This window comes from Amblyraja radiata, chromosome 18 (genome assembly GCF_010909765.2).
Source record: "Amblyraja radiata isolate CabotCenter1 chromosome 18, sAmbRad1.1.pri, whole genome shotgun sequence".
NCBI lineage: Eukaryota > Metazoa > Chordata > Chondrichthyes > Rajiformes > Rajidae > Amblyraja > Amblyraja radiata.
Genome location: NC_045973.1, coordinates 4,413,309 through 4,437,998, shown reverse-complemented (window position 1 = coordinate 4,437,998; position 24,690 = coordinate 4,413,309). Strand labels below are relative to the sequence as shown.

Here is a 24,690-nt window from a genome sequence, read left to right as displayed (position 1 = left end):
AAATCCTAGCTTTAAAACACGAGTATGTTTGCTATTTAACTACTTTTTTGGAGAAAGAATAATTAATTATTAAATATTTTTTGTCCATCTATGAGAAATCTGCAAAAGTGCTCGTTAGAAACATGTTGAGAATACCCCAGTAGCAATCGAAATGCTCCCTTTTGAGTTGTTATGTGTGCTGGAATTGAATCAATCCCAAATTAAATGACCCTTTTAAATTAACATTCTCATTAGGGAACTATGTTGACAACAAGAATCAAAGCAATGCAAAAATAATGTCTGACTGTTAAATATAGATTTGTGAAAGGGATTAAATGGCACAGATTTAAATACTGCTGTTATGCTGTTTGAAATCTAATAAAACCTAGACGTTTTCTCCTGAGGTGGTTGTTGAATGTTCCATGTTGGCATTATTTGTCCCTGCAACATAGAAATAGTTTTATCTTCAAACGAGTGATGAAGTGTAGCAAGTAAGCCATTCTTACCTCCCCGACACATCACACATGGAGGAATCATTAAGAAGGCAAACAGTTAGAGACCTGATTCAAGGTTGCTATGCTCAGTTGAATTGTCTTTCTTCCATTCAGCTCAGGTTAACTATTTATTAGCGTCATGAGATTTAATCCAGCCCAACATAGTTTACATAGTGCTGCACTGTACCAGATGGTTGATTTAGTAATTACCAGAGCAGCGTATAACTATTTATAGTTTACGGTCCCATTCAGAATGGTCGTATAAAAAGAACATCTTGTAAGCAAGAGGTAATTTAATGCTGGAGCAGTAAGAATTCAATATAGTGCCAAACGCTGCCTATTGCCTACATTGTGTAGAAAGTTTTTTTAAAAAAGGTCCTGGAGGAACTCAGCAGATCTGGCAGCATCTGAGGAGGTAAAGGACAGGCGGCGTTTCGTGTCACGACCCTCCATCAGACTTCCTATCGCTGTCACCTGTCCATTCCCTCCCTAGATGCTGCCTGACCTGCTGAGTTCCTCCAGCATTTGTGTTTTGCTCAAGATTCCAGCATCTGCAGTCTCATCAAAAAATGTCCTGATTCTTTTCATTCCCATACTTCACGCAATTATCCATTTCATCCAACAAATTAAAGTGTTATTATAATAAATGTTGGTGAAATTCAATAATGATTTGTGTGGGAGCACAAAGAGAGGAAAGGTTTATTAAGCTAATAGATGAAAACCGAAGGCAAAAATGACGATAACTGCTGCAATTGGAACAATGGCATTGTACGGAATTTGTGTCATAGGATTTTATTTTACTCTGACATAATTCCAGTGTGATCTCACAACTTAGTTTTACATCACTCCTTTCACCTTATTTACATTAGATTTAGTATTCTGTTTACAAATTTAAAGTACACTTAAAAATATTAAATATTATTATGAACGATATGAAGGTTCATTAAACACAAATTTAAAAAAGCTTGAATGAGTTAAGTCAATATAATTAAAAAATATAAATAATTGCACTTAGTCTTGCTAATAGTTCTTTCTCCTGGTCTCTTGTCACTGGACAGATTTGTCAGCCTAACGCCTGCGAATGTGAGGAAGTTTGAGCTTCCACATTGGAGATTCCAAATGTGAAATGTTGCTTTTTGGGGCAGTGAAGAGTTGTTTGCAAATTTGGGACAACTTCTTCTCGGAGGATCCCCAGAGTCACGAAAATGGAAAAAAAAATCCAGGTACAGGAAAAAAAAAGTGAGAGCTGGAAATGTTCAGCAGGGTTGCACAGCGCAAGAGACCCGGGTTCAATTCTGACCTTGTGTACTGTCTATGAGACTGTCTGTGTACTGTATATCTTATAGAAACTTACAAGATTCTTAAGGGGTTGGACAGGCTAGATGCAGGAAGATTGTTCCCGATGTTGGGGAAGTCCAGAACAAGGGGTCACAGTTTAAGGATAAGGGGGAAATCTTTTAGGACCGAGATGAGGAAAACATTTTTCACACAGAGAGTGGTGAATCTCTGGAATTCTCTGCCACAGAAGGTAGTTGAGGCCCGTTCATTGGCTATATTTAAGAGGGAGTTAGATGTGGCCCTTGTGGCTAAAGGGATCAGGGGGTATGGAGAGAAGGCAGGTACAGGATACTGAGTTGGATGATCAGCCATGATCATATTGAATGGCGGTGCAGGCTCGAAGGGCCGAATGGCCTACTCCTGCACCCATTTTCTATGTTTCTATGTTTACTGTCTATCCTTCATCAGAACCATAGTTCAACCTGAATCGGTTCTGATTAAAGATTTTTGGTTTGAAATAATGACTGTGTTTCTCTCTCCACAGTTGCTGCCTGAGTAGCTCAGTGTGTCTCGCATTTTCTGTTTTCAGACAGTTTTCCACAGCAACATGTATCAAACCCAGAAATTTAATGCTGGATTTTAATTGGAAAATCCAATACATAGCATAGAATAGGGGAGTTAGAATGGGCTAGAGCGTTAAAATGTTATGTACGTGGAGGCTGGGCATGGAATGGAGGAATAATGATTATGTACAGGTAGATAAGAGGTGGTCTTGGCATCATGTTCAACACTGACATTGTGGGCTGATGGGCCTGATGCTGTGCTGTACCGTTCTATGAAAGAGCAGGTTTGGAAGTTAGCCAATTAAACTTTTCTGGAAACTGGCAGGTTCTGAGTGACCTTACATTGGGAGAAAGTAATTGCTGCCTCTCTTGCTCACTCCATGCATCCTTCAATTCCAGCTGGGATAGAACAGCCCCACCCGATAGACTTCCTGGATCCACCTGTGGTAGCAGGTTAAGTGGCCTCAGCTTTGGTCTGCCACAGTGGTCTCCAACCTGACAGGCAACCAGATGACTGTGGGTTGGGGCACTTCTTAAAATAAAAATACGTGAGATGTGGAATGCAAACTCCACAGCCCATCTTAATCTAGACTCAGCATCATCTTGCATGAATTCAAAGTGCTGGAATAGCTCAGTGAGTCTAGAGGCATCTTTAGAGTATATGGATAGAGTAGTTATCAGGACACTTGTTCAGATTGATTGTAATAGTGGTGAGAAGGGTCCCAAAACAAAATGTTGCCTACCCGTGTCCTCCAGAGATGCTGCCTAACTTGCTGAGTTACTCTTGCACGTTGTGTAATCCATGCAAGATTCCAGCATCTGCACTTCCATGTATCAACAGCAGTCATGAGACTGTTAACTCCCGATTACAGTGATTAACAATTTATTTTGGTTCTCAGCAACAAGAACTGGACATTCAGGTAGTCCTTGCTTTTTCAGGTAGTCCTTGCTTTCTCCTTCCTTCCCCTCCCATTCACAGCTGTACCATAGCCCACTGTCTCCTCCTCTTCATTTCTTCTTCCCGCCTTCCCCCCCCCCCCCCCACCCCCTCATCAGTCTGAAGAAGGGTCTCGACCCGAAACGTCACCTATTCCTTTGCTCCATAGATGCTGCCTCACCCGCTGAGTTTCTCAGGCATTTTGGTCTACCTTGGACATTAATACATTCATTTGAGCAAGTGCCCAAAATTCATCCAAAACAGGGCCCTGGGCTTTGTTATAATAAAACCATTGAGACCCTATCTAATTTAGACTGCTTGGTTTATTAGCATAGATTCTCTTACGAATGTAGATTATAAACAGGCAGCAACCCTCAAGACATACTTGGAGCTGGTAGAAACCTTCTTCCTAACTTCACGCATGAGTGAAATAAGGAGAATAATATTTTCTCAGGGAAGCCACTTGGTAGACCATAACAATCTCTCTGAAGTCCGATGCAAGCAGATACAACGTTTGTTTTTGCTAAAGGTGAAACTGAAGTGTGCCAAGATATCCTTGAACAGATGTTAAGCCTCCATTAACATAGTGTATTCTCCCTGGAATAGTGAAAATCATGAGGTCTTTGCTGCCTTTGAGGCAGGGAGAACTCTGTGATATTGATCATATTTCCTGCATTCTCCAACTCTGAAATTTTTAAAATGCTTCCTTTGGAATGAAGATTTGTTCCTCACTTGCTCGAAGACTGACATCTTTTGCTGATTTGTATCAGTCTGATATAGAACATGAAATGTGGTGGTCGCCAATCATGTGTTTACAGAAATCTTATCATAAACACAAGCTTGTAAAATCAACACAGGATTGCTTGCCTTTGAAAAACACCACAAATTAAATGTCTTTGGTTCAATATATTTCAGAAATTTAACTCTGTAATGCTAGTGCTTAGAGATCAATTTTACAGATGTTACAAGTGGTGAAGAATACTTCTTTTGAACGCCCCAACAGATATTTCATACTCAAGAGAATAGATTGATTTACATGTTGTCATTGAATTTCTAAGCAGAGCAATCTATATCACCATATCTCTGGCAAATGAATGTTACAGATATCTTTTGGATATCTTGTAATGTGGGTGCAGTTGGAGCTGAAATATTTACAATGTTTATGTAATTGTTGGATCTTCTTCCTCAAGGGAAAAAAAGGGAAAACATAGGGGCTAGTGGAGTCAAGGGATATGGGGAGAAGGCAGGCACAGGTTATTGATAGGGGCCGATCAGCCATGATCACAATGAATGGCGGTGCTGGCTCGAAGGGCCAAATGGCCTCCTCCTGCGCCTATTTTCTATGTTTCTATGTAATATGGGATGGAACTTGAGTTTTCAATGGACTTGTTTCCTGCTATGCTTTATTTTGATCTTGGCAGTTGCCAACTGACTGAAGTACACAGCTCTACAATACCTCATTAACCAGACCTGAACTTTCAAACTTCTTGCTATTGTGTGGCATGAACCTTGATAAAATGATTCACTGCCCGCACATATTGTTGTGATTTCAGAAATGGTTACCTGTTCACAATGGCAGCAACCAGCTTTCAACTTTAAATTAATTTGATCATGAAATCTTTTGTAATAAAAAGTGTTTGGGAACAAAACATCAAAAAATATGAAGTAAACCTTGTGGATTTGACAACAACTTTTGAGTGATTACATTCGGCGTTGGGAATTTCTGGCTTAGACTATGTTTGGATAACAACATTGCTCAGATTCGTTTTTTCTTGTCAGAATAGTTCCATATATCTGGATTGTTGCGCCTACGATTTGGCAGTAAATAGCACGTTGCTACCTCATAGTACGTTTAGTTCTCCGAATCGCTTAATTTCACATACCAGCATAGGCTGGTTTTAAACATTTGGAACAATTATGCTCTGAATTTATCACTAATTTTGGCATGTGAAATTTTGTGATGCAAGGCTTACTTTGACAGAGAGAACAGCACCGAGGGTGGTGGAATAATGCCTTTATTGAGTGCAGCTTCTGATATTTCCAAAGGGAGTGTTCTGTAGCTGTTACTTTTAATGGAAGTTACTTCCACATTTAGCAGTGCTGAGATTGATATGGCGATTTCAACTTTTTGGCCTGAGTGGAGCATGTATCGTATATTGATCAATATACATATTGAATCAATTTTTCACAAACAAAGCAGCTTATGCAATAATTCTAATTTTAAAACGCAGTACTTTTGTGCATTTCAACAACCTTCAGCATGTTCTTCATATGAAAATAAGATTTAAATATCAGTATAGCCTGACTCTAACCACGCCATGTCCATCTATCTTTGCTACCTCCCGATTTGACATTTCCAATGACCAAGTTGGCTCTCACATTCTGTTCTGGATGACCATTCAAGGCTCTGTTGCTCATATCTAAACATTCTCCAAGATTGTTCACATTATTTCCTTCATCTGAACAAAATATCCAATTTAAAAATCCTATCTCTTGTTTCCAAGTCCTTCCATGACCTCTTCCATCAATTTATTTCCCTGTTCCTCTTTCACCCTTTGTCTTTCTTTTAATCTTTTCTGACCTTACAAGCCTCCTAGATCTTTGTCTTCCTCCAGCTTTGGCCTTTTGCTCCTGATGTTGATTGCCTCACCACTTGCAGCAGTGACCTAGTCCTCAACTCTGCATTTCACAACCCATGAATCACAAACTCTTTACCTCTTCTTTAAGATTTTCTTTTTATTTATTTTCTTTAATCAGGCTTTTTAATCATTTTTCTTTCTATCATTTCTGTGACTCAGTATTAAGTGTTCAAATTTATATGTTTAACTAGACCAAGTTGGACCCATTGGGTCCCTGTCACACGGGAGGGCTGGTGCCCACCGTAATATTCCACCACTCACCCATAGCCCCAACTGCACAGACGCGGCTGACGGGTTCCCGTTGTGATGCCAGAGATCCCTGTTGTGACGCGAGTCATGGCAACCCTCCCCAAGTGCGCCTCGCCATCCCTCTTCCTACCCCTAACCTCCTCCATTCTCCCTCATCCCCAGCGCTTCCACCCCCTCCTCTTCACCCTCCCTCTTCTTTTCCCTCTACTTCTCCCCTCCCCCACTCCCTCCCTCACCTCTTCCTCTCCTTTCCCATACCCTCAGTCACTCCCTCCTTCCATAACCCCTCTCCCCTCCCTACCCCCCTTGACATCATTGTGAGGTGGAAGCTGCTGTGTTTTTTTAAATCGTTTTTTTTAATGTAAATGAGATCCCATTGTGATGTAATTGTGGGGTGGAACACTGCTGACGGCAAGTTTATGTAAATGAGATCCCATTGCGATGTCATACGCTGCCAACAGGCAGTGCATAGGGAAGTGTTTTCTGTCAAAGTGTTTAAAAAAATTAAAATGTGAATAACTTGTAAAATATACCATCAATCTGAACAAAACTTGCCTCAGCACACCCCAGGACAATGGTGAGTAAGGTGGGACAAAAATTGTAGGGCGTTGTTTCAGGATCACACTCATCACGCAATCACAGACACACATGAGTAATAACGAACAAGATGAGAGTTTTAGTAATATATAGATGCTTTCTTTTTTAGTGTGTTGAAATGTTTATTATGTGCTTCTCTTGTGGCGTCCTTTACATCAGAGAGAACAAGTACAGACTAGGTTTCGCCAAACACTTGCATTTGGTCCACCAAGAATCGCCTGTGAATCTCCCGGCTGCTAACCATTTTAAATTACCCTTCCCATTCCCACACCGGCGTTTCTGTCCTGTGCCTCCTCCGTTGCCTGAGTGAGGTCACGCGCAAACTGGAGGAACAACACCTCGTATTCCACTAGGGTAGCTTACAACCCATGTGCTTTAACACTGAATTATCCAAATTTAAGTAATAGCCCCTCTTCTCCCTCTCACTTTAGTGTGCACCATTCTTCCACCTACACCTTCATCTACCTATCACTTGCCAGACTTGGTCCCCCTCCCACACCCCCTCTTTGCCAGCTCTCTTCCCACCTACTACAATCACTTTGAAGAACAACAAAAAACATCACCTATCCTTTCCCTCGATACCCATTCCTTTCACTGTGGTATTCCTCTTTCCTTCCTCCTTTCATCTACCTTTAACCCTCTCTCTTGCTTTGCATTTCACTCTTCCTCATTCCTTATCCACACCCGTCTGTCTCCTTTTTATCTGTTGTATTTGTCCACCCATCTCCTAATCAAACCCCCCTCACCTGCTTCCACCTTTCACTTGCCAGACTTGTTCCCGCCGCCACCTCTTTTCCAGCTACCTTCCCCCCTAGTACAATCATTTTGAAGAAGGTTCCCAACACAAAACATCTCCTATCCATTCCCTCCACGGACCCGCTTTGTGCGTATCAGTATACTTTGCTCAACGCAAAAAGCTGGAGTAACTCAGCAGGACAGGCAGCATCTCTGGAGAGACGGAATGGGTGACGTTTCGGGTCAAGACCCTTCTTCAGCCTGAAAGTCACAGGAATGGGAAACGGGAGATATAGCCGATGATTTTGGCAGATAAAGAACAATGAATGAAAGATATGCAAAAAAGTAATGATGATAAAGGAAACAGGTTATTGCTAGCTGTTTGTTGGGTGAGAACGAGAAGCTGGTGCAACTTGGGCGGGGGAGGGATGGAGTGAGAGGGAATGCCGGGATTACTGGAAGTTAGAGAAATCAATATTCATACCACCAGTCTGTAAGCTGCCCAGTACATGCTGCTTTTAGTATTGCAGTTCCTCATGTGGCATATATAATTGTTGTGCATTTATAACTTGTTCATAATTTGTTGTATTTTAAATGTTGCATATATATATATATGCACACAAGTCTCATGTTGTTCCACTTTCAATTTTATTAATATGGTCTAAAATCAATAAAAGATTTATAAAAAATAATCAGAGAGAAGGAGAGTGTTACATTTGCATTATGCATTTCATAACCTCAGAATATTACAAAGTGCTGCACAATTAAATCAATTTTAATTTGTGTCTCAGCATTGATGCAGCAAAACAATATTCAATTTGCACACAACAAAGTCCCACAAATGACAGTGAATAATGATCAGGTAGTCGTGTTATTGTTGCTGGCTGATGCAGAATGTGGGCCTGGATACTGGATGAGCTCCCACTCCTTTGTTCAGAATGCTTTTAAATCTGCCTGAGAGGTCAGAGCGAACATTCGTTTTAATGCTTAATTCAAAAGACTCCCTTGGTACTGAACAGAAATACCAGCTTAGATAATGTGGCTTGAACCACTACCTTCCAATCCAGAAATATGTTGTGGTTGTGCAGATTCGCACCGAGCCACAATTAAAACATACATCAAAATGCTTGAAATACATTTCACGAGAAAGAACTGGCATCAAAGGCTGTTGAAGAGGACCTTGTGTAAGCACTGTGCTGTGAATGAGTTGTATTTGTACAGCACCAGTTGATGACACCGTTCTGAAGAGGTATGTGTACTTTGAAATATGTCGTTACTTTGAGGATCAGCCATCGGTTCCAATGTCTGGAAGTATCGGGCTTGTTTGTTCATGAATTCACTTACAATTCTCTTATGGTCCTAACATAGTGACGTGATTGACCCTCTCATAGCAGCTCTTAGTCTTAGCTCGCTCCATTGAGTTGCACAGCCGCATGTTAGAAATAGAAACAGAGAAAATAGGTGCAGGAGTGGGCCATTCGGACCTTTGAGCCAGCATCTCCATTCAATATGATCATGGCTGATCATCCAAAATCAGTACCCCGTTCCTGCTTTCTCCCCATATCCCTGAGGATATCTCTGGCTCAATTGACATGTTGTACTCCGCTATTCCATTAGCCTCATTTTACCACAGAGAATCAATAAAGGCATCTTTTTACATAAGCTGCTCAATTGATTCTCTACCAAAACTCTATGTAATTTTAAGTCAAAATGAAACAGCAATGTAAGGACAATTATCAGTGTGAATTGTGACATTGTTTAGGCATAAACAAGCTTGTAAGATCTGAGCAAATCCATTCTGTTTCAAAACACATGGATGTTGATGGACAAGAATAAGGAAGAATAGATAGAACATGATGGTTATTCTGACCCCGAGGAGTTGAGTTGCACTTGAATGTTGAGTCATTACCTGGACTTGAGTTAAGATGAAAGGATTTTTGAGCTCTTGGGGAATCTGGGTTGAGGCTGGAAATTGGATCAGTCATGGTCCTACTGAAAGGCAGAGCAGGTGTGAGAGGTTTGCATGCCCTACACCTGTCCCTATCTCTCATGATTACTATCCTGCTTTGAATCTGAAGAAGGGTCTCGACCCGAAACGTCGCCTATTTCCTTCGCTCCAGAGATGCTGCCTCACCCGCTGAGTTTCTCCAGCATTTTTGTCTACCTTCGATTTTCCAGCATCTGCAGTTCCTTGTTAAACATCCTGCTTTCACTATCACTTTCCATCACGATTGCCTGACTGTTGTATGTTTTATTGCTTCCATTCACTTCAACAATCTCATTTACTGGATGTAGTGTCCTATCATTGAAAATAGGATTTGCAACAAGAATTGCTCAGGTTTATTTTGGGTTACCATTCCTTCAAGTGTATCTTCTACATATTTTGACATGAAGTAGATATTCAATGGGTTGCTCAATCCCCCTTTTGGTAAGGCACCTATGCTGCCTGTTGTGTTGCCTGTGTAGCCCGAAACATTTCAAAGCCAAATTATTTTCAAATGTATTCAAAGGTTTCAAAGGTCTTTTATCGTTACGTGTACCAATTAAGGTACAGTGATATGCAAATGACCATACAGCCTTAGTAAAAAAAAGCAACGAGACACACAACTACATGAAAGTTAACATAAACATCCACCACCCCTACATTCCTCACTGTAATGGAAGGCAATAAAGTCCAATCTTATTCCTCTTTATTCTCCCGTGGTTGGGGCAGTCGGGGCGAGCGAAGCTCCCAAAACCAGCGGTCGAAGCTCCCGCAACCGGCGGTCGAAGCTCCCGCAACCGGCGGTCGAAGCTCCCGCGTTGGGGCGATCGAAGCTCCCGCGTCGAGGCGGTTGAAGCTCCTGCAGCTTGGAGCTCCCGAAGTCGGCCTCTAACCAGAGACCGTGAGCTCCATGATGTTAAAGTCAGCAGGTTCCCGTGGTTGGAGCTTCCGAGATCAATCCCTGACAGGGATCGCGAGCTCCGCAATGTTCCAAGATCTTGCCATGATTTGAAACCAGTGATTTAACACATTTGAATGAGCTATATACAAAAGATAGACACAAAATGCTGGAGTAACTCAGTGGGACAGGCAGCATCTCTGGAGAGCAGGAATGGGTCGAGCCACTTCCTCTTGAGCTAGGTGTTTGGCTGAAGTAAATATTTTTGAAAACTGCACAGGTTCAGGCAGTATCTGAAAGTTTTGGAAGTGAACTGTTTTCACCTCTTCCTAAGGTTATAAAAGTAATTTGGTTATAGCAACCAATTACTTGGAACATGGAACATAAAACATAGAAAAGAAGAGACAGTCTGAAGAAGGGTCCCAACCAGAAATGTCACCCATCCTCATTCTCCAAAGATGCTTCCTGACCAACTGAGATATTCCAATTATTGAGTTATTACTGAGTTATTACTTTGTGTCTATCTTTGGTATAAACCAGCAACGGCAGTTCTTTGTTTCTATAGAAAGAACAGCGGAGGAAAAGGCCCTTGGGCCCACAATCCCTGTGCTACACATGACGCTAGGATAAACTAATCTCCCCTGCCAACATTGGATCCATATCCTTCCCTGCATATCCTTGTACCTATCCAAAAGCCTCTAGGACACCATTATTATGTCTGCCTCCCTCACCACCCCTGGCAGTGCATTCCAGATACCACCACTCTGTGTGTAAGAAAACCTGCCCTGCAACTTCAAGTCTGTCCCTCTACTTATCTGTTTTTGCGGTCACAAGGATCAACTCTTCAACTTTTATGCAAAGTGACTGAAATGTTTTCCTATTAAATGAATGAAGGGACCTGTGGCTATAGGGAGTATTTGAATGAAGGGAAAGGAAAGTAATTCCCTTAGCATACTCCTGGAAGTGACAAGTTTGAACTGCTCACAATAGCTAAACCTAGCTATCAGTATTCCACTGTTTGCTTAATGGACCAAGAGTCACCATGAAAATCTGGCTGAACTTTAAAGCAAACATTTCAGAAAGTTCAGACGCATCTGTTGAAGGATTAAAGTGTCAGGCATTCATGAGAACTTATAAGAATCAAAGGTGATCAGCTCTTAAGAGCAATTTTAATACTTGATGGGTCCTTGCCTTTTCAAAGGATTTCATTTTACTAGTTTGAGCAAGCAATTATGGCGTGTGTTATTCAGTGAACTTGTATCATAAAAGAGTTTTATTCCCATTAGACCCTGCGACATTGATGGAGAAATAACTACTTGTTTCCTAGATGTGAAGCACTTACACCTGGATTGCTGTGAAGCAGTGTAATTTAAATAGGAGCACATACTTAACTGGTCTGTGCCCTGCAATTATTCCTCACTCACACGGCCAGCAGCATTAATGTTGGGATAGGTTGTCTCACCTGTGGTGATAATCTACTCACATTACATAATAGGCAGTTTTGTTTGATCTTAACACAACCTTGTATTATCAAAATCACCATGTCAGTCATCTGTTTGTTTGAAGGTGCACGTTTGCTGTGAGGATTGTAGAAGAAAGTCAATGTGATTTTTAACAACCTTTTATCTCGAGTTCACATTTCTCATTTCTAGGGGTTCAAAGGTCCGTATTCAAATCTATCACAGTGAAAATGTGTCGCTTTCTGCTGCACTTAAAAAAAACCTGTTTATTTCCATTATTTTCCCTATATTTTTCAAGTACGTAGATACAAGGAACTGCAGAGAGACGCTAAGTGTCGGAGTAATTCTGTGGGCAGGCAGCATGTCTGTAGAAAAAGGATGGGTGACATTTGAACAACGGATACAGTGGATGAGGTCGGAGGAGGTGCAAGTGAACCTCTGTCTAACCTGAAAGGACTGTCAGGGTCCCTGGACAGAGTCGAGGGAGGAGGTATAAGGACTGATGTTGCCTCTCCTGCGGTTGCAGGGGAAGGTACCTGGGGAGGAGGTGGTTTGAGTGGAAAGGGATGAGTTAACCAGGGAGTTGCGGAGGAAAGGCGGAAAGGGTGGAGATGGGAAGTGACTCATGGTGGGATTCCGTTAGAGGTGGTGCAAATGTCGGAGGATGATGTGTTGTATGCGGCGGCTGATGGAGTGAAAGGTAAGGACTAGGGGGACTCTGTGAGGACCTCATCTATGATGGAAGAGGGGAACCCCCAGACTCTGTTGAAGTTTGTAAAGTTCAGAGAATAAGACAGCTCTAATGGACTATATCACATCCTCTGCACGTTAGATGATGTGCTCAACAAAGGATTGCTGCCAATATTAAGAAGGATGCAAAAATATTCATCAATCTTTGTCAACAACACAGCAATCTGTAACTAAAGCCATGTTGTGGGGAATGTTTCCAACTTCAGGTATAGTGAAGCTAAGTGGACCAGTTTCAATGCATCTCTTTCTTCCCGTTGGCAGTGTTTCATTTGGTTGTGCACCTTTTAGTTCTGTGGACATCTGGTGAATGTTGGCCAGTGATGTGGTTTATGTATTGCTGGTCTACTGACACCTATCCAGCTCCATCAAATGTGGATCATCTTCCACTCAAAAACAAAATCTCAAATACTTAGTTCTACACACACACACATGCACACGCACACAGAACTGCAGATACCTGTTCAACGTGAATCATCTTCCACCATAACAAAAACTCAAATACTTCTAGACACTTGAAGTTCTAGACACACAGTTACAGACACAACGCACACACACAGACAGACACACACACACGCACGCACATACACACACACGCACACACACAGACAGACACACACACACACACACACACAAACACACACACTCACACACACATAAGCACACGCATAACCACACACACACACACACACACACACACACACACACACACACACACACACACACACACACACACACACACACACACACACACACACACACACACACACACACACACACAAAATTGGCTGGAACTTTGTACTTTAGGTGACCAAATACAAGGTCTATATAATTGTGGAAGGAGTTTGATCAAGTTGCCACCGAATAGATATTTCCATTTAAAAATAATATTTTTTGATAAACATAAGGCAATCATCAATTAATTCTAGTGGGAATTCAGAAGAGATGGTGTTAACCAGAGAATGGTTGGAACAAAGATCTCACTGCGAGTGATTGAAGTAAATAACACAAATTTATAAGGGGAACATAAATCGTGTTTAGGGGAGAAAGAAAAAAAAAGTGTTAATACAGTTAAGGACCTGTCCCACTTTCACGACCTAATTCATGACCTCTGCCGAGTTTGCCCTTGACTCATACTCGCAGCATGGTCGTCACGAGGTTGTAGGTAGGTCGTGATGCTAGTCGTAGGTACTCGTGGCATCAAGTAGGTCGGACGTTTTTCTAGCCTGATGAAAAATGTCCACGAGTAAAAAAGGTTGTGAATTAGGTCGTGAAAGTGGGACAGGCCCTTTATGTAGAGTGATGGGAAAAGGTTCATATAAATGCTGGTATAAAAAAGTGGGCAGAATATTATTCCTGTCATAATTTCTCTGTCCTATTTGTATCACAGCATTGCATGGAATAATAGACACAGGTTTATATGTGACTGACATTGCCCTTTTATAATTTGACTCAGAACCCCTTTAAAGAGTTGACATTTTAAAATCTTTTATTGTGAGCTCAGCCCTTTCAGACTATTATAATATTCTCTCATCACCAAATCCACATTCTCCGGTCCTTAATTGTTTCGTTTAAGGACTAAACCAATGTTGAAATATTAATTGGCAGGAGACATTTGTATTTCGTGGAAATAATGAAGAATCTGAAATTATTCTTCTTGGCTCATGAACAATCTTGTCCTTTATTCATCAATGGTTAATGTGTCCCAGGTGAATCTAATATCTAATAAATAATCAAAATGATATTCATTTACTAAATAGTTTTTCTAATTTAGTCATCTAATTCAGAACCTCAGAACCCCTGATAGCTGCTTTAGCAATTGAACGGTGACAAAGGTTATGAATGCTCTGTTCCATTTCACTGGAGTTGTTCATTTGTGAAGATAGATTCTGACAAGATGAGTCGTCAGTCACCGTATACAACAGAAATAGTACAATTGAACCGATAATGAAATACCAAACTGCTATAAATTAACATCCACCGATCTGAAGTGTTGCGATTTCTCGGGAGATCAGGCTCCTTACGTATGAAAACTCGTAGCTGAAGTTTTGGTGAAGACACTGCTGCCCCTTCCTTTAAATACTTTTTCAGTGCTTTCAATCTTCGAGGACTGCATTTCTGACCCAAAGCAAAGGAAAGTGGCAGTTAGACATCGTTTCATTTTGGATTGTTGTTGTCAAAACACCTCATGTGGAGAATTTTTATCAGTCTAGGGTAATTGAGGTTTCAAAGAACGTTAGATAGTGTTCAATGGAGCAATGACTGATGGAAAGACGCATCCAAAGATATCGTTTCAGTCTGTAACTCCATTACAAAAGTCTAATATTTTACAAAACAGATATTTCCAAACCTTTCCATGAGCTGCAACTCCAAACTATTCTTTATTCTTGAGTCTTGTATTAATTTCAGTTGCTACCAGATTAAAAGCTATTCCAGCTGCGTTGATAATATTTGTGTGCTGCGATAAAGAGTAAAGCCGAAACGAAACCTCACGTCACCCATTCCTTCTCTCCAGGGATGCTGCCTGACCCGCTGAGTTACTCCAGCATTTTGTGTCGAACCTAAAAGTAACAATAGCAGAGCCAGACCGACTATTTAAATGGACTTGCAAGAAAGCAGAACTTTCTGAGATGTCATTCTGACTGGCCATTGACATTAGACATCACATGGGCGAACTAAAAACTTCATAGTCACAGAGAGATACAACATTGAAACAGCTTCTCAGCCCATCAGATTTGCACTGAACATTACACGTCCATTTTTGCACTAATTATACCTTGAGCCATGCAGTTTCTCGGAGAACGTGGAATCTCCACACAGACAGCACCACAGGTCAGGTTTGTAGGTTGGAGGCGTGAGGCACTGTGCCACACAAAACCTCCTTTGGTAAGTTTACCATCTCCACCAGCACCAGGTTAGACCTGCCACTGGTATACCAACTCCACTTAGTTTATGGATGTGTTAATGTTCTGTGGTTTGTTTTATGTGGGGGGTGGGGGAAGCTTTTTTCTCAATATCTTACCTTGCCGGAGAGGCGATTGTTTTCCGGATCGTATCTCCGGTCGCTCTGCGGCCTAACATCATGGAGCAGGCGGCCTTCCTCGAGGCTGACTTTGAGCCCCACCGCGGGGCTGTGGACTTACCTGGGATCGACGCTCCAACCGCGGCCTTAGGATTTCACCATCGAGGAGCGCACAGTCTCGGGTAGAGACTGATGTCGGGAAGCTCCAAAGTCGCGGGAGGTTTGACTATCCCCGACTCGGGGTCCGATCGCCCGGCACGGGGGAAGCTGAGATCCCCTGATGCAGGAGCTTGATCACCCTGAGGCGGAGGGCCCGATCGCCGGCTGCCAGAGCCAAGATCGTCCAGTCAACGGAAGGTTCGAGGCCCCAGACCACAAGAGAACAAAGAAGAGAAGAGATTGAACTTTTTTTTAGCCGAGGAATGTGGAGGAGTCACTGTGGTAGATGTTTATGTTAAAATGTATTTTGTGTGTTCTGTTGCTTTTTATTGGCATGACTGTATGGCAAATCAAATTCCTCGTATGTTGCAAAACATACTTGGCTAATAATGTATGATTATGATTATGTAGAGCGATGTCTCCAAGAAGGAACTCATGGGTCAGGCAGCATCTTCCACTGATGCTGCCTGACCTGCTGAGTTCCTCCAGCATTTTGTGCTTTGTCCAAAGTTCGAAAGCTACTCTCTTGACAAGATTCCAGAAATTAGAGCAGTGTGAACATAGGCTAGCTTGTGTCAATATCAATCATTTCTATTTAAAGTCTGGCACTAGCTGATGCACAATAAAGTCCCTCATATGTTAATCTTCACAAACGTTAAGTGTAACATTGGAGAATTTTCCTTTCTGCAAATAAACCTGACACTTCTGCAATAATATATTTTAAATTATGGGCAGTTTATGACTTTGGGTTCAATAAATTCTGATATATATACTGTTTATTTCAAGCAGACAGTTTTTGATGAAAATAAACACAATGTGTTTAGCTGGAGCATCTTGTGACCGATGCATATTATATTAGTTTAGTTTAGTTTAGTTTAGAGATACAGCGCGGAAACGGGCCCTTCAGCCAACGAGTCTTTTTGAAGCGACAGGTATGGAGAAAAAATAGGCACCAAGTGCTGGGGGCCCTGTTCTCTGATGTTTGGGTTGGGACCCTTCTTCAGTCTGAAGAAGGATCCTGACCCCAAACATCACCTATCCATGTTCTCCAGGGAAGCTGCCTGACCCGCTGGGTTACTCAACCATTTAGTGTACTTTTTATTTGTAAACCAGAATCTGCAGTTCCTTATTTCTGAGTGTGGAGCAATCCAGAGGTTGTGAAAAATATTGAAACTTTGTAAATTGGAAAGTATTGGAAGGTAAGACAATTTTTGTTTTTTGGATAAAATTAGATGTTATTTTGGTGTAATGATTCTTTCAAACTATTTCAATGCCTTGAAGTGTATTATTGAGTAGCTGCTTCATCTTGTAATCTATAACATGGATTCCTGCAAACTAAAACTCAATTTGGAATGGCAGTGATCAATATTGTGTTTTATTTACATAATAGTCTGTTTCCCTTGGTTATGTAGGGAATCTCTTCAGAAACTAGGTTTGGTTGCCGATGCTCCCTCCTGTTGCATTGTTGTCTTCACAAGAACGCTAATGAGTGAATTGAAGGGAACATCTTCGTACTCTTCTGTTTTGCCAACAGATCTGAAATATATATTTTTTTTATTCAAAGTAACATGAACATTAACAAAGAGGTTCCTATATAGACAGCAAAAAAACCTGCAAACAGGCTGGGGACCATAAAGCATCAAAAGCATAAGATTAGGTTCTTTGCTTTGAATTCATCCCCTGGCATATAATAATATTTGAAATTTCAGTTTGAGTGATTCTTGTCACTTTTGGGAATGTGCGGCTTTCTTACCGCAGTGCGGAATGATGTTTAAAGTGACATTTGCTGTTATGTTAATTCATCTGACTGCTTTTACAGATTTCATGCAAAAGTGATATTTCACATATCACCCATGCATTTTATCAAATGCAAGTGACGGTTTAGTTTCACGCCCCAATTAAGGTGTAAATTTGACTGTCATTATATTGTTGCGCCAAGAACATACAACATCGAACAGTACAGCACAGTGACCGGCCCTTCAACCCACAATATCTATGCTGAACACGATGCCAAGACTAACTCTTATCTGCCTGTGTATAATCCATATCTCCATTTCCTGCATATCCATGTGCCTATCTAAAATCTCCTAAACGCCTCTATAATATCTGCCTCCTCCACCACACCCGGCAGCCTATTCCAGACACGCACCATTCTATGTGTAAAAAAAAACTTGCCCCACACGTCTCCTTTAAACTTTGCTCCAGCTTAAACCATGGTCTTTTATTTCCTCTGTACAAAAACGGAGGGCCTGTTCTTGTGCTGTACTGTTCCATGTCCTATGTGCATCAGTTCAGTTGACTATATCTAATTACAATTGTCAAGAGGCAATGCATCAGAGGATTATATGAATCCCTTGTTCATTTTCACTTCTGGTAAACCTCATCCTGGTGGAAAAGTCTGGAAAAAAATGGGTATATTTTGCAATTTAGCTAAATTACTGGCTTTCAAAGCAATCTTCAGGTAAATACATGCGTAAGTTACCTGTAATGTGTCCATAAATGATACTTATTTTACAATTTCTGAAAGAATGCAGTTGCAGCAGATCTAATATGATTTTCTGCACATTGACTTTTACCATAAGTTGTTGGAGGAGCTCAGATTTCTTTAAATTCTACTGTACAACACAGTGAATAAGTAAATTTGGCACAGACATTATGGGCTGAATGGCCGGTTCCTGTGCTGTACTTTTCTATGTTCCATGTTTTTACAATGGGTAACAGGTCAATAGAATCTACAATGCTTGTTTTAATTATATTGATGTTCTGTTCATTTTTAGATTATTTTTGATGTGAACAAATAAAAGTCAGCATCTTGCCATACTAAAACATTAAGTTGAATTCAATGAGCTCTGTGTATGAGATTATCTGAGTAACGAGGCAATCCTCAAGGCTTCATTGATAATTCCTGAAGACCTATACTGCTTTAAATTAATTTTAGATGCCACAAGAAAAATATGAACTTTGGAGAGCTATTGAATCAATGTTACTTTGCAGGTGGATTCTTTACATTCCGTCATTCTGAAAGAAATTTACTTTCAACTGACCAACATGTTTCCTGCAGAGTGTGTTAGGAAGATTAGATCTCCACATTCATTGCTTATTTTCTGAAAAATAAATCAAAGGACACCACATGAGAAGTTGTAAGGGTGTTTTCTTTACAATTTTAAATCTGTAGTTACAGATATTTATTTATAAATTTATATATCTTATAAATATATATAGAAATATATCCAAATATATATCCCATGATGCCAAATTGGAATCTTTCAGATGTGTATAGAATTTGAATGATCATTTCAATAAATTCTCCTTCAAGACTCTCCATTTTATTTTTTAATTAACAATCCTGTTAACAGTTTCCTTATCAAAATGTATTTCCTTCACTGGTGCATACCCTGTAGTAATGTTTCCCTTTTAACTTTGAAAAGCAAATAATACTTTTTATTTTGAAATATGTATTTCACCTCCCCAGTAAGCATGTTTAGAGCACAGAGACTTTTCATTTTAAATTTCCGACTAAATGATCTGTGCCTAGTTTTTGTACGTGACTTGGCAAGCTTGCTTCCTAATGTTCTTTTTGGTTTTCTGTTTCATGTATCAGGCAAGATCCTGTGGTTCTGCACCTATCATGAATGTATCTGCCACTACTTTGTTAGGTTGGCCAGGTTAGAACTATTAAAATGGAGGGTAACAGCATAAATAGTTCTTGCAATAAAGCTCAGGCTATCAAATTACGATAGGAACATGAAAAAAATATTCAAATACATTTTCTATATGGATCCATCTATTTGTTGCTTAGATTTTGTTACCAAAAACCCTCTGTTTGCCCGAAGGCTATAACATCATCATTCCTGTTTCGGCTGACAAATCTGAAAACATTTTCTTTTGATCTCAATTAAAAATGCTAATAACACAACCCCAAGAAGCTTTTTCCTTCTCTTCTCAAAGTAATAATGAAAATTCCTCCCTGTACAACATTGAGCTTCTGTGCCATGAAGAATCTGTTGCTAAGCTACTGGCAAGATTACAGCAAATCCCACATCGCTTATTGTTGTGTCATTTGCCTGCAGAGTGAAAATACTTTTTTTCTCTCGCTTGATTTTGAACAGCTTAATATAAAACAACACGGACAAAGAAAACAGTATTATGGATCATCTATTTTATTGTGGATCAAAGAATTGGTTCATTACCTCGACAATTTGTTCAAAAATCTGTACTGTTTCTTAATTCACAGCAGAGGATGCATATCCTGAGGTTAAAGGTTTGAAGGGATAAGGGAAAGCACGACTTGAAACTTGAGGAATTATTGATATTTCAGCTTACTCGCTAGCTTCACTGAGCTCATTTGAACAAACTTCATTGAACTGGCAACAAACAAAGCAAAGATGAAGTGAACAAAAGATTCAAAGGTGTAAAATATTTCAAGATCCATTTTCACATTTTAATAGCAATTTCTAGCAAATCAAAAATCAAAATTGCCTCAATTTATTTTGGTGGGAATTTTCATTAATGCAGGACAGAGATGCATGCACCTCCATTTTAACTTTGAAACTGGTATTCAATGTGGGCTTGTAATTCCTATTTGTTTGAAATTGTTTGCTAAAATGGTGGCGTTACAGAGAGCAATGCCAGTTTTGTCTGGTTGTTGAGGACTAGTTTGCTTAATGCACAATATGGAATCAGTTGTGCATAAATATCACAAATCTAGAACTATTTACACACTTATGTCACAAAATGGTGCACCAACAGCAATGTCACCTATCCATGTCATCCAGAGATGCCGTCTGACCCACTGAGCTACTCCAGTACTTTGGGTTTTGTACAGTTAGTGTTTTTTTATCCTGATATGAGATCGAACCAGGTATGTTTGATGTAAGAGGTGGGCATTTGGGCCAATGTTGGTCTGCTCGCATGCACGCCTTTCCCAATAACCCCTTGCTCCCCTCCATCACAAACCAAAGAGAGCTGGTCTCTCCTGTGCCACTAAAGAGATCAAACCATCGATTCCCTGCTGAGCCTCAGTGGCAGACTTTTCAACAGTAAGTTGGGTAAGGATGGGATCAACACTCAAACAAACCTTCATCCTTCTTTGTAGTCCCACCCCTGTATTTAAGAACCAAGCATTGTTTTCAGGAGGTATGTGTCACGGTGTTGCAACTGCAACATCAAACATGCATCACACGTTATTTAGTTTTAATATAGTTTATCATTGTCGCATTCACTGAAAAACACTACACAGGATTACAATCAAGCTGTCCACAGTCTTCCAATTCAGGGATAGTTTCTTCCCAACTGCTTTCAGGCCACAGTGTACAGTTACAGGATAAGAGAAGAATGTTTAGCGCAAGATAAAGTCCAGTAAAGTCCGATACAAGCTGGTCCAAGTGTCTTCAATAAGGTAGATGGTAGGTCAGGACAGCTGGCTAGGATGATTCAATGGCCTGAAAGCAGTTGGGAAGAAACTATCCCTGAATTGGAAGACTGTAGTTCAATTAGCTCATGCCTTAAGAACACACAGGAGTATGAACATATGTAGTGATTTTTTTCATCCTTAAGTTGTGTTGAAATACATACTAAACTTTGCAGTATTCAAAAGAATTACAAGTCCGATGTCATTAAATATTTTGTTTCAGACAAATTTAAATTTTATTCTGCAAATAGGTGTTTTGAAAATGTAGTTTCAAGTTGCTTGTAAATCTCTGCTGGAAGGTCAGTCAGCATGATGGCTGAGGTTCAGTTTTCCCTCCCTCTCAGTAACTGGCAGTGTAAAATTGTTAAAATGCACGCTTGCTGAGAAGCTGCAGTGATGTCGGGGACCTGGCAGTCTTACGAAGCTGTTGCTAATTACATAATCACCACAGGCACAGTGCAGAATATATTTCAATTTAAAGTAGATTTGGAAGAAAATGGAAAATACCTGCAATGTGTTAATATTCTGGTGAGAAATATTAAAATATCAGACAGTGGGTCCTATCACCCGATACTTGAAATGGAAGCATAGCCTCAATTATTTCACATTTAGTAATTTTCCAGCTTCTCTTGGTTCTGAAATGTCTGGTTAAAAACAGATGATCCATTGCTTCACACATCATGAAAGGAAAACCAATCATGTATCAGCATTTAAATCAATTATAAACAGTTTGGCTAGATTGCAATCAGCTATAATGCATCAAACAACTCATTCTCCAACATGACCAGTTGAATCATTTGTAATTTGCATAGTGCTTGAAGGTTCGTGATATTTTGCACTTTTGGTTAATTGGTTACACACATTAAAGAAGAGTCCTGACCCGAAATATTCACTGTCCATTCCCACCACAGATGCTGCCTGACCCGCTGAGATCCTCCAGCACTTTGTGTGTTGCGCAAGATTCCAGCATCTGAAATCCTTGGGCCTCCACTTGTATACAAATGTCAGGTTCATTACTGAAAGAAGCAATTGAACAATTTCACTGGTGCAAAGTGGAACTTGATATTGACAGGTCTAAAATATAAAGGGGCAAATGATCTGGTTCCAAAGACAATCACCTTCGTTCAGCTGTTAAACTTGAGAAATCCTTGGGATGTCCTGTGATATCCTGGTAGTTGGATATTGATCTGTTCCATCATTTAGCAGGGACTTAGGCCATCAGTCTTGATTCCTTTCCCTTAGTCCTTTTCAATCTCGGGGAAAGGTTCGTTGAAACGACCTTTGAGACTTTCTGGGCAGTTTCACTCCCTTGTGATGTTCCCCGCCAATTCTCCACAAACTTTCAAAGTTCTCTTGCTATTCAGTTGTACACTGGCTGCACACGTCCAAAGCTGCACTAGGCATTGGACAAGGCAATCAACTCCTTGAGTCTACTCTCTCCTTTAGTTGGATCATGGTTAATCCAAAGAGCAGAGTGGCAATTCTCACTGAAGTTGCTTTCACTAAATGGCCGCATGTTATGAGTTGGCCTCCATCTCCACAATTTGGCTCTCATGTCAATAGATCCAAATATCACTCACATTATATCTGCCTCTTTTTTGCAAGCAACTAAGGCTAAATCTCTATCCCATTAACTCCACCTACCATTTCCTCCTTATCTCTCGATGCCTTTACCTAACAATGAAGTTACTCATCTAAGTCTCAAATATTCCAATATTTGCATATACAGATAGAGATAATTCAGGTTTTCCCAGCTTGTATATTCACGTTTCCCCAGCATGTATATGGTGAGAGTTCTTTTTGAGTTTGCTACTGAGTTGCATATTTCTAATATTAAAAATGCCTTCTTTCATTGGACATCCCTACTGAAGGATATTGTTTCTCTGTACCTACCCTGTCAAATTCTGATATATAATTTAACAACTTTAGATCAGATTGCTCTAATCAATTCAATGCAAACCATTTTTTGCACGCTAATTTAATTTGCTTAGTTCCAGTATCATTTGGTGAACTTGATTTGCATTTCACTAAGGCAAATATATCCTTTCTAAAATGCTTGTCCACAAACTGAGCCCAATACTCCGCATGGTGCCAGATGGTTTCTAAGTAAAACTTGTTTCTCAAACGTTCAGATGTAAACTTACTACATATCAGAAAATCTCAACTTCTGAGTTTGAATTAGAAGCTGAAGCAACACTTCTTCTTCAATCACAGCAAGTCAGAAGTAGACAGTGTTAAAAGTAGCAACAAGTATAGATTGACTGCTAAAGTACATAATGTGCAATTTGCTATCACTTGAGATATTCTGATGTGACAGCTTTCATTTCTTCGACATAAAAGTAGGGACAATTATGTAAGAAAGCCGAGGTGAAACAAGTGATATAAAAATGAAGCAAGTTGAGGTGGAGGCAAAGCAATGCAAAGATCACGTGCCTGACTCGTGTTTGAAATTAGAACAGCTATTTACCACAGGAAACCACATTTTCATTATCTGTGTAACTGTTTCAACATTTGGGTCAGCAGTCAATTTGGAAGTAATAAAGTGCATCTTGTGAATAAAGGAAGGGCTATTGACAAACGTATTTTAAAAAACCAAAGTGATTGATGTCCACTTAGATAATTAAATCCTGTGATTAGAAAATAAATAGCAAAGCTAATTGAACAATGGTCAAATTCAAGGTTGAAGATGATGATCTGAACTAATTTTTAAATTCCTAAACTGTTTTACTTTTGAAGATTTTAGATTATATGTTTTTTACTGTCTAAGGTACTGTTTGGGCTTTTTTTTTAAATCAGAATTAAATTTGGCTAAAATCAACATGGCCTATAATCTTGCAGACATATTTTGCATGTTGAAAATATTCTAGAACTTGGATCAAAAATGGACTTGGTGATAGGAGGCAAAAGGTAATGGTTGGGAGATAGATGGGGGACAGCTATTAAAATTGACCTTGGATTTTCAACCCCTTCCAAGTTCAGGGCATTTTTCTGGATCAAGCCTGATACAAAAGCCGAATTATTACATTCATATGCATAACTGCATTGTAACTTCATATCAGTCTGCTGATTTTTGTCAGCCACTTTTCATTATTTCATACCCACCTTATCATGAGTTAGAAATGCATTTTTTATGGTATATGTCAAAAATCCACTGCAGTAACACATTCAACAATATAAAGTGACTTCAATGCACAAGATTTCAGGAGAGAGTTAAGTGCACATACTCAACATTATAATTAGTGCTGACAAGAGAGGATGACCTATATTAATATTTTTATCCACCTCAATTCCTTATATTTATTGGTCAAAATAATTCTTAACATTTTTATGAAATACTCTTTGTTGATGTAGTCATCATTTTTTAAATGTTTTTTTGTTGAATTCCTGTGTTAGATGTGGCGCAGACCCAATGGTCATGGGATAAACAGAATCTGTATCAAGTGAAAGCATTAAACCGTAAGGGCTGTCAAATAACTTGAGCGGTTTTGATGTAAGCTATTCAGATTTACCAGATAAGATGAGTTTAGTTCTACATCAAT

General features: G+C 39.9%; 1 protein-coding gene across 1 annotated transcript in view; it reads left to right on the top strand.

Moving 5' to 3' along the window:
* fhit (fragile histidine triad diadenosine triphosphatase) overlaps positions 1-24,690 on the top strand; it is a 725,671-nt gene that overhangs the window by 374,055 nt on the left and 326,926 nt on the right. The window lies entirely within an intron of this gene.